The following is a 9,497-nucleotide window of genomic DNA, read 5'->3' as shown; positions in this document are numbered from 1 at the left end:
TGTGTGTGTGTAAATATGTAATTTTGAAATATCAAATACAAGCAATTATCAATGTTCGGCCACGTCACCTGACACGCGCAAGACAATTAAGACGACTTCGACATGCTTGTTTCAGTGTCAGACTTCGAGATCTAGTTGGTGAGCTTATCTGTCTTCTAAGCTGTTTAGTTGTTGAACAACAAGATATATAAGTTTTGCTACGATGTCTAAAATATCCTAAAGATATTTCTGAAGTTTACGAAGCCGATGCTGTATCGGTTCGTGCAGCACAACAATGCTTCGCACACTTCCGTTCTGGAAATTTCTATTTGAAAGATGCACCTCGCTCTGGTCGACCTAAGGTTGAAAAATCGATGAAATTATGGAAAAGACCAGGACTGTCATAGCCATGTCGTCGCTAAGGAACTTAACATTCATTATCAAATGGTTTTGAATCATATAAAAAAGGCTGCCTACGATGTATGGGTACCACATAAATTGTCTGTGTAAAATTTAATGGACCGAATGAACATCTGTGATTCTTTGCTGAAGCGAAATGAAATCGAACCACTTCTGAAGCGAATGGTAACAGACGACGAAAAGTGGATCAAATACGGCATAATGTGCGAAAAAGATCATGGTCCAAGCGTGGTAAATCAACAAATGGTCGAAAAGCCAGGATTGACGCCGCGAAAGGTTATGCTGAGTGTTTGGTGGGATTGGAAAGGAATAATCCACTATGAGTTGCTCCAGCCTGGTCAAACGATTGATTCTAAATTTTACTGTTAACTACTGATCAGATTGAAGTAAGCAATAGAAAAAAATGGCAAGAACTGATCAACAAAAAAGGGCTTCGTCTTCCATCAAGTCAACGCTAGACCACCCACATCGTTGATGACTCGGCAAAAACTGCGAGAGCTTGGCTGGGAAGTTTGATGCATCCACCATACAGCCCTGACCTTGCACCATCGGTCTATCACATGTTTCGGTCAATGCAGAACTCTCTTAATGGCGTAAAGTTGGCTTCAAGAGAGGCTTGTAAAAATTACTTTTCGCAGTTATTCGCCGAGAAACCAAAAAAGTTCTACGCTGATGGAGTAATGTCTCTAGCGGAAAAATGGCAAAAAGTGATCCACCAAGATGGTACATATTTCTTTATTTATTTATTAGTATAAATATAAAAAAAAAAATAAGTTTAAGTTTGATTAGAAATACGAAAATACGTTTTCGACTACCAATATTATTATGAGCAAAAAATAGTAAGACTTTGCTCATAATTTTAAAATACTTAATTTAATCTTTAAAATCTATGTCGTCCCGAAATGTTAGAATATAGCGAAGGTCTGATTTCTGAAAATATATTCAATTGGAACAACAACATACAAAGCATCTGTGGCATAAAACTCGCTTAATCTCTGGAAATAAAATTTGTTTGTTTCAAAAAGACACTTTAATATTTTGAAAATTCAATTGTTTTGCAGTTCTGTGCAATAAAAAAAAAAAAATAATAATAAAAAAATAAAAACAAAGCCAAGGGCAATAAATATTCATGTTTAGAAAATTATGGTTTTCAAAACAACTCGTGTAGGTTGGCATTAATGTGTTTATATCCTTGCGCTTCTCTATCAAAAGTACAAATATTCTTGAGTAAAAAACTCCCACATTAAAAATGGATTTAAAAATTCTTGCGAAATATTGAAGAAAACGCTGAATATTTTCTATTATCACAAATGCACATGTACGTACACACACACACACATATATACCCACGCATGTATGTGCACAGACGGACAAACAACAAGTCATTCACTTTTGTTTATCATAAAAACTTTTTAAGCAAACCAAATTAAAGCATCAAATTTAAATGTGCAAAATGACTAATTATTCCAATGAATGTAAAAACAACAAAAAATCAACGCTGGCGATAAACATTAACGCAAAAGCGCCGAAGGAGAAGCAGAAGCGAGGTAAATGCGAAGACTAAGGCCGTAAACACCTTTTGTTTAGACAACAGTTTTTCAAATACCACAAGAACAACAACAATAACAGCGCAAACTTTTTTATTGATGAAGTGAACGTAGCAAAACATATGCACACACGCTTGAGCAGCATAGCTGGAATTAAAAGCATAAGCAGCTGCGCCATGTGCCGCCGCCAATTTGCAATGATATACGAGCAATGCCTTAAGTATTGCGTAACGATGAGCTAACGCCGGCGAGACAAACACCAAACCACCAGCTGAACTAATGTACGAGCCAATGGCGACGAAGCAGAAGCAGAACAGCGGTCAATAACAAGAAGAATCGCCGAAGCGTAAAAGAAATTAATGAATGAAGCAGAAGCGTTTGGCGAATAATCGCAGATTCAACAGAGTTTTAAGGTGGCTAATTGGTGAGCATTTCGGTTTTGTCGTTCGACATAGTTCCTAAACGGTTCGCCTTTGCAGAACTGGTTAAAGGTTAATTTTTAACGATATGTGTATACTATGAGAAGGACCAATATACTTGTGTGATGAAAAAGTAAACATATGAGACCTTGTCTACGGAAAGGGGACTTAGGTGTAATAAAATCAATTTTCACTTCTTAGTTGATTCGGATAGAAGATGAGATGCTTTTTACGTGATAGAATCCAAAAAGTCATAACTTGTTTGAAAGTTCCCTAAAAATGTAGAGAAAGAAGATCCGCGTACTCTCGATCATTTTCCGTGGTATCAGTGTATGACATTTATTATTACAACAGTCTTTTGACAGCATTTTTGTTACCAGCTCCTCCTCCTTTACTTCAACAACAGACAGGTCAATCTTAACAAAAGTTTGTTCGGTATCATCTTCTGCCTGAGATACACATATTTCATCGCTCTCGCTCATTTCATTGTTTTCATCATCCTTTTCATGGAAATATTGTCCGTATACGGCACTGAACTCCTCATCAAAACTCATGTTTCATTTCATGCTAAATGCGAAGACGATAATCAACAGAAAAATCGAATGAAAACAAGACAACAGCAGCTGCGCGATATTAGAGTAAACGTCACTTCTTCAGTGCTACTTTTTTAAATGTTCCACACTAGCAACTTACACGATGAACCATAATAATATTCCGATCAAAAACAACACTTACTGGACGTCCTTGAAGCCTCTGGAAAGGAGAACAATTAATGAGATGACGAGAAACTGACGAAACGAGTTGTTTATTTTTAACAGCTGTTTCCCAGAAAACTAGTTTTCGCACGTTAGCTCGCTTTTCGTAGACCAGGTTACTTATATTGTATATATTGGTTCAATCCACCTGATTACGATAGCACAGTTTGTATGGCAACTACACGCTATAGTTGGTGAGAAAAGGACGTATGCAAATTACAGTTCGATATCTCAAAAATTATGGGATTATGTATACAGATAGACAGAGTTGGCTTAATCGACTCAGCTCGTCACGCTGTTCATTTGTAATCGATTTCGAGCTTGCCAACTTTTTTTTTGTAAAGAAAAAACAAAAACTCTTCAAATTTAGTGGGAAATATTTATTATCCTTCGAAAGACCTTTCTTGGCATTGATTTTTTGAAGATTAGCGCTATTAAATGTTGGCCGCGGCTACGTTTCAGATGGTCAATCCGTTGAGTAAAATTTCCGATGACTCATTCGAGCATTTCGACTGATAAGTATTGGGATTGTCCGCATTGACTTTACATATTCCAACAGAAAAAAGTTTAACGGGGTGATATCACACCATCGTGGTGAACAATCGATCGGCCCAGACATTAAGTTATCTGCTCGCCGAAGTGTTCTCTCAATAAATCCATTGTTTGAAGCGTTGTGTGGTAAGTGGCGTCGAAATCACGAGCTTCAATTTCAGGCATCAAAAAGTCGGTCGTCATAGTGCGATAACGGTCATCATTGACGGTTACGTTCTCACCGGTAATCATTTTTGAAGAAATATGGACCCATGATTCTGGTTCACAAATCACACCAAACGCTTGTTTTTTCTGGATGAAATGGCAGTTCTTGAATCTGTTGGGGTTGCTCTTCATTCCAAATGCAGAAATTTTGCTTGTTTACATACCCATTGAGACAGAAATGAGCTTTATTGCTGAACAAAATTTGGCTCGAAAACATCGAAACTTTTAAGGAGCTCATAGAGCGAAGCGTTGTTGTTTGAAAAGGTCGTGCGGCTCCAATTTTATGTATTTTTGTACGTTTTCGTTATAAGATCTAGACGAAGAAGTCGTTTCATACGTCAGTACGAGTCCAAAGTCTTCGCGTACACTCCCTGCTATGGCTTCTATATTTTCTTTACTGCGCGCCGGATATGGTCTATTCGTTGTTAAGGCGTAAGACTGACAAAAAAAGGCTTTTGGAAAATGAAAACTAAAGCTTCAAAGCTTTGCCGTTTTTTCGTGACAATCTACAAAAGCAAGAAAAGTTTCCTCTATGTAGTAGATTAACAAGCGCTTAAGTGATGTTTGAAAAGCACTAACTCATATAATGTCGACTAAGCATTGGTCATAGCCCCTAATCATTTCGGAATTTTCCATGAGCTTTCGTCCCCGACCCAGTTGAGAAAGATTTATTTTTAATTCAATTATTGTTGTTTAATTAAAATTGTTCAATTCCCGATTTTATATCGCTCCGTAATTTTAATTTCTTTCCGTGAATCAGGTAGTTTCTTTTTATTCCCTTTTCTATATATAGAAATATACCCTCTTTGCTTTACCACCGAAGTGAAGTAGTAAAAATTACGCATTCTCCGCCTCTGCAATCGACTTTCCTCTAAAAGGCTGATAAACGGAAAACAAACGAGCTGCTATAATTCCTACCTTCAGAGACAATTGATAATCGCAAAACTGGTTGACCTGAAGCATGTCGTATTCCATTGGTGTGGCGTGTTTCGTGCGCGTGCCTTCGGTTAAATGAGGCGGCTAAGACATCCTCTAAAAGCAGCTCAGTCATTACTAGCCCTTTAACTGGGTATGTATGCCTACAACGTTGTTAACGCAAATTTTGTTCAAGGATACAGTGAGTTGTGCCCATGCACGTATGAATGCCTGGTGCTCTACGCCGCATTGGTTATTTGGTTAGGCGCTCACTTAGTTGAGGTAGTTAAGCACCCACACTAAATTATGTTGGAGGGAGTTGGGGGCGTGCACATATGTATCTTTAATATATTTCCGCTTCCGGGAAAGGTAAATGTTATTTGTGGTTGGTGCGACAGAGTTTCTAATGAAAGCTAAAGGTATGATAAATAAATGAGAAAGGAATTAATCAGCCTGTGCTGCTGAATATATACATAAGGACTCCTATCTTTACATATAAACTCGAATACATATGAAAGCCCTTACTTTCCCGTTAGATCTTAAAAAAAAACTCCAGTTTTTGCTGAAATATTTGCATATCTCTTTGTGTAATCAAACACTTATCATTCCACACGTGCACCGAAGAACCCCAACGTATTCATTCTCCCACACCATTAATCCCATTGAAATTGCCCTGCAATTTGTTTTACATACGTTTGTTTAATTTGCTGTACATAAGTAAACCCGATTACATATGCCATATATACCTACACCTAACCTCATCAGAATGGTCCTTCATTCTGTCCTTCGCTTTGCTTTCCCTCACATCATTTGCTCCGTCTCTCTGCACTTGCTTTCATTCTTGGTTACATTGTCCTCTCTCTGTCTCCTTAATGCTGCTTCGACCTACTTACCTTTGATTAAGGTATTATTGTTAGGCCTCGGTGTAGGTTTTATTTCGGTTTTAATTAAGGCGTTTTGGTTTGTGATTTTCACATTTCTTTTGGTTTTGTAGTTTTGGTGTACTTTTTTTGTGCTTCAAAATCAAAAGAAATGTGGTTCCTCATTCGCCGAAAGTGTTGTTTTCTGCTTTGTGTTTTAGCTGTAAACAATTTTTTTTTGCTTTTGTGTTAGAAACTAATTAATTTCCAACAAAAGTTAAAAGATCCGTACAAACATATATATCTATTTAAAAGTATTTTCTCATACTTGTACTCGATATAAAATTTGTCTAGGACTTTTAACTTCTACTCGCTAGAGTCCTCTCCAAAATATTTACCAAGTTCAATACAACAAAGGCTGCCCTTAACCCATGTGTAAGAATATCCGGATAGGAGCAAAAAGGAGTACAATTACTCACACTCTTGTGTTGATAAGTTGACGGATAAATCGGAAAAAAGTTGTCTGGCGGTTAGAGAAGATTTCTCCTTCAATTAATACTGTCAATAAGTACAGCTCATGACTAAACGACTAGTAAAAATTTTGATTTGGACAAAAGGGTTCCAAAATCTATCTCCCTCTCTGTGAAAAAATTTAGACTGCAGCCTGAAAAAATCAAAACTGCTATCGAAAATATAATTATTTCGATCATAACCTGACAAATATATGTGAAAAGGTGATGTAAAATTTCCAATCTCCAATCATTTCAAAACAATTTTTAACATCGACTCTGAAAACAAAGTTTTGAGGCAACGAGTTTAAAGCTTTAGGAGGCACATCCCACAGCAGCTAGCTATTGTCATCGGCTTCTTCGGGGTCGTTTGCATCTGCCGCCTCGAAATATTTTCATCCTTGCTTAGCGGAACTGAAACTGATCTTTTTTTTTTTGTTAGCTTTCGATGGAGCTTCTACAGATTCTTTGAAAATTGCCACAAATATAGGTTTGCTCGATTAATTTCTCCTCGTTAATAATCTTGTCGTCTATTTCTGGTACTGACTTACGCTGTTGCTTAATAATCGCAGGCGTTCTTCGCTTATTCTTTTGACGGAGCAACATGTGAGCACGAGGTCTCTTTGAGATATCGCTGAGAGGTATGAGCTTTCAAAGCCCGATAGCTAATCCAAAGAGGACTAGTCCGCAAACCTCATTACCTTTAGCTATTTCCGAAGAGTGGTGTTAGGTGAAGAGGAGTTTCCGTCTATAATAGACATATATTATAGGAGACAGTTTCTGTCTAGCTGTGAAATCGTGTGTATCGTTTTGAAAAGGTTAGTTTCGAGGTAAACGTTTTTATTTACCGCCGATTCCGGCCGATCCAGTTTGGATGCTAGTTGATCAAATTATCGAAAGCCTGCATCGATGTTCTGAACAGTTTCTGCACAGAAACTTCAAATTTAATGTTGGATGTTTATTCTCAACCGAAATAATATTCTTTGGCATTTATTTTTTGAAGATTATCTCTTTCAAATGTTGCCGCGTCTACGTCTTAGATGGCCCATCCGTTGAGTCCTATTTTTCGGTATCTCGTTTGAGCATTTCGACTGGTAACTAACGAATGACACGCGTGCTGTTTTGCTCTAAGGCCTGAATCGAAGCGGTAATGTCCGCATAGACTTAAGATTTTACATATCCCCACAGGAAAAAGTCGAATGGTGTGATATCACACGATCTTGGTGGTCAATCGACCGGCCCAAAACGTGAAATTATCTGCTCACCGAAGTGTTCTCTCAATAAAACCATTGATTGATGCGACGTGTGGGAAGTGGCGCGTCTTGTTGAAACCAAATGTCGCCGAGATCACAAACGTTAAATTTCAGGCACCAAAAAATCGGTTATCAGGACGCGAAAACCAAACCTAATCGTTGTTTTTTTTGTATGAAAATTTTTTGTACGTCAGCTTTTGAATCTCTTCAGATTGCTCCTTGTTCTAAATGTGGCAACTTTGCTTGTTTACATACATATTGGGCCAAAATTGCGTCTCATCGCTGTGCAAAATTTGACTCGAAAACGATAGATCTTCTTGGAGCTTTTCAAGAGCCTATAGAGCGATGCGAAATCGCTTGAGATGGCATACATCAGTGCGAGTTCGACTCGCCACGCTCTTCGTGTACACTCCCAGTCACGGCTGCTATATTTGCTTTACTGTGTGCGGGACGTGAACTTTTCGGTCGAATATTATCCAACAATGAATGCTGGGTCTCAAAATGGATGATGGTGTTGCCAATAGTAGGTTCAGTAAGCCGATTATGTTGTCCGAAGGCCGCGAAACACATTCTTTACAGAACGGGAATTTTTGTAATAAAGTTGAACGATTTGTAAAATTTGTTCAGGTATTTCCATGATGAAATGCCAAACAATACTGAACAAAAGTAACATGACAGCTTCACACGACCTACGCGTGGATATAAGAATTATAAAAAATTGAAAATGGTATATACAAGTATATACAAATATAGTACCAGATACTTCCTTCGGTTCGGTCACATATGGATCCAGGTGTTCAACACCATCCGTAAGCTGAACTTTTAATCCTTTTGTTATACGAATAATAGTAAAAGATACACATAAATCAAATCCGCTTACTGTGGATTAACAACTTTTGTCAAGGTCATTGGAATTTTCTATATTTGGTGAAAAGTGATAACTGAATCTATGGTCTCTTTTAGTTACTGTTCTGTTGACTTCAGATTCCGTCAATCAATATGGGTCGGTCATATTTGTATTACGAATACTGACCTGCCGTTTCATCAATTTTGAAACTTTCCGTCCAATTTTATCATTATTGTTGTAGTTTGGTGCCATTTTTGTCGCATGAATTTAGCTTTATTTCAGCTTTTTGTCGCTTAACAATCCATCCTTAGCAATCCAAGGCAATTGTCCCAAATTTGCTGTCGCTCAAAGCAACAAACGCCATCAACGTCAGTCACGGCGTCAAAGCTTTTAAGCGTTCGCTTATCAGTGTGCAAGGCAAGCGCAAAAAGGCAAAAAAAAAAAAAAAAAAGAACAAAAAAAAAAAAAAAAAATTTATGAAGTTAAGAAAAGGTAAAAAACAAATTGTGCAAAATTGAGAATTAAATGGCGTTTTCGCTAATGCGCCCGGGCTGTCTGTGTATGGGTGTGTGTGTGTGTTGCATGTTGCCTGCTGGGCGCTGTCGCTGCCAAAAGAATAGAATGCCAAACATGTCGCATTTGTTGCAATTGCACACACATACACCTTGCTTATTCATATTAAGTTTAGCGGTACTTTTATTTAGTGTTTGTGGCACGCAACCATTGATGCAATTCATGTCGCCATGTTGCATCATCGTTATGTGTCGCCAATGCATGCAGAAGCGAGGTGATGGCATGTGGGCTGCGCTCTTTGTGATGCAAATATATGCGTGATGAAGGCAATAACAGTAAATAGGAAATGTAGGCAATGAAATAAAACAGATTTATATCAGGAAAATAATAATTTGAAGTGAATTATTAAACAAAAAATGAATTTTCTAACAATCCTGCCATGTGCTCATCATTTTCTTTTCCTGATTTTGCCATGCCCCACCCATCTTCTGCTTCCACTCAAGCGAAAGAGCCGTAAAGCTCTTCACTGTGGCGCTTACATTCGCTTGCGGCCACATATACACATATGTAGTTATTATATAAATATATACATATGTACGTGTGTATGTACACCGTACATTCAAGCGAATTTGAAAAATTTGATTAAATTATTTGACATTCTGCTATAACAATTCATTCACCGTGAACATACATTTTGGCATCTGTCAATTTCCGTCTTGCACTC

This window comes from Bactrocera latifrons, unplaced genomic scaffold (genome assembly GCF_001853355.1).
Source record: "Bactrocera latifrons isolate USDA-ARS-PBARC rearing strain unplaced genomic scaffold, ASM185335v1 scaffold_44, whole genome shotgun sequence".
NCBI lineage: Eukaryota > Metazoa > Arthropoda > Insecta > Diptera > Tephritidae > Bactrocera > Bactrocera latifrons.
This window is presented reverse-complemented; position numbering follows the sequence as displayed.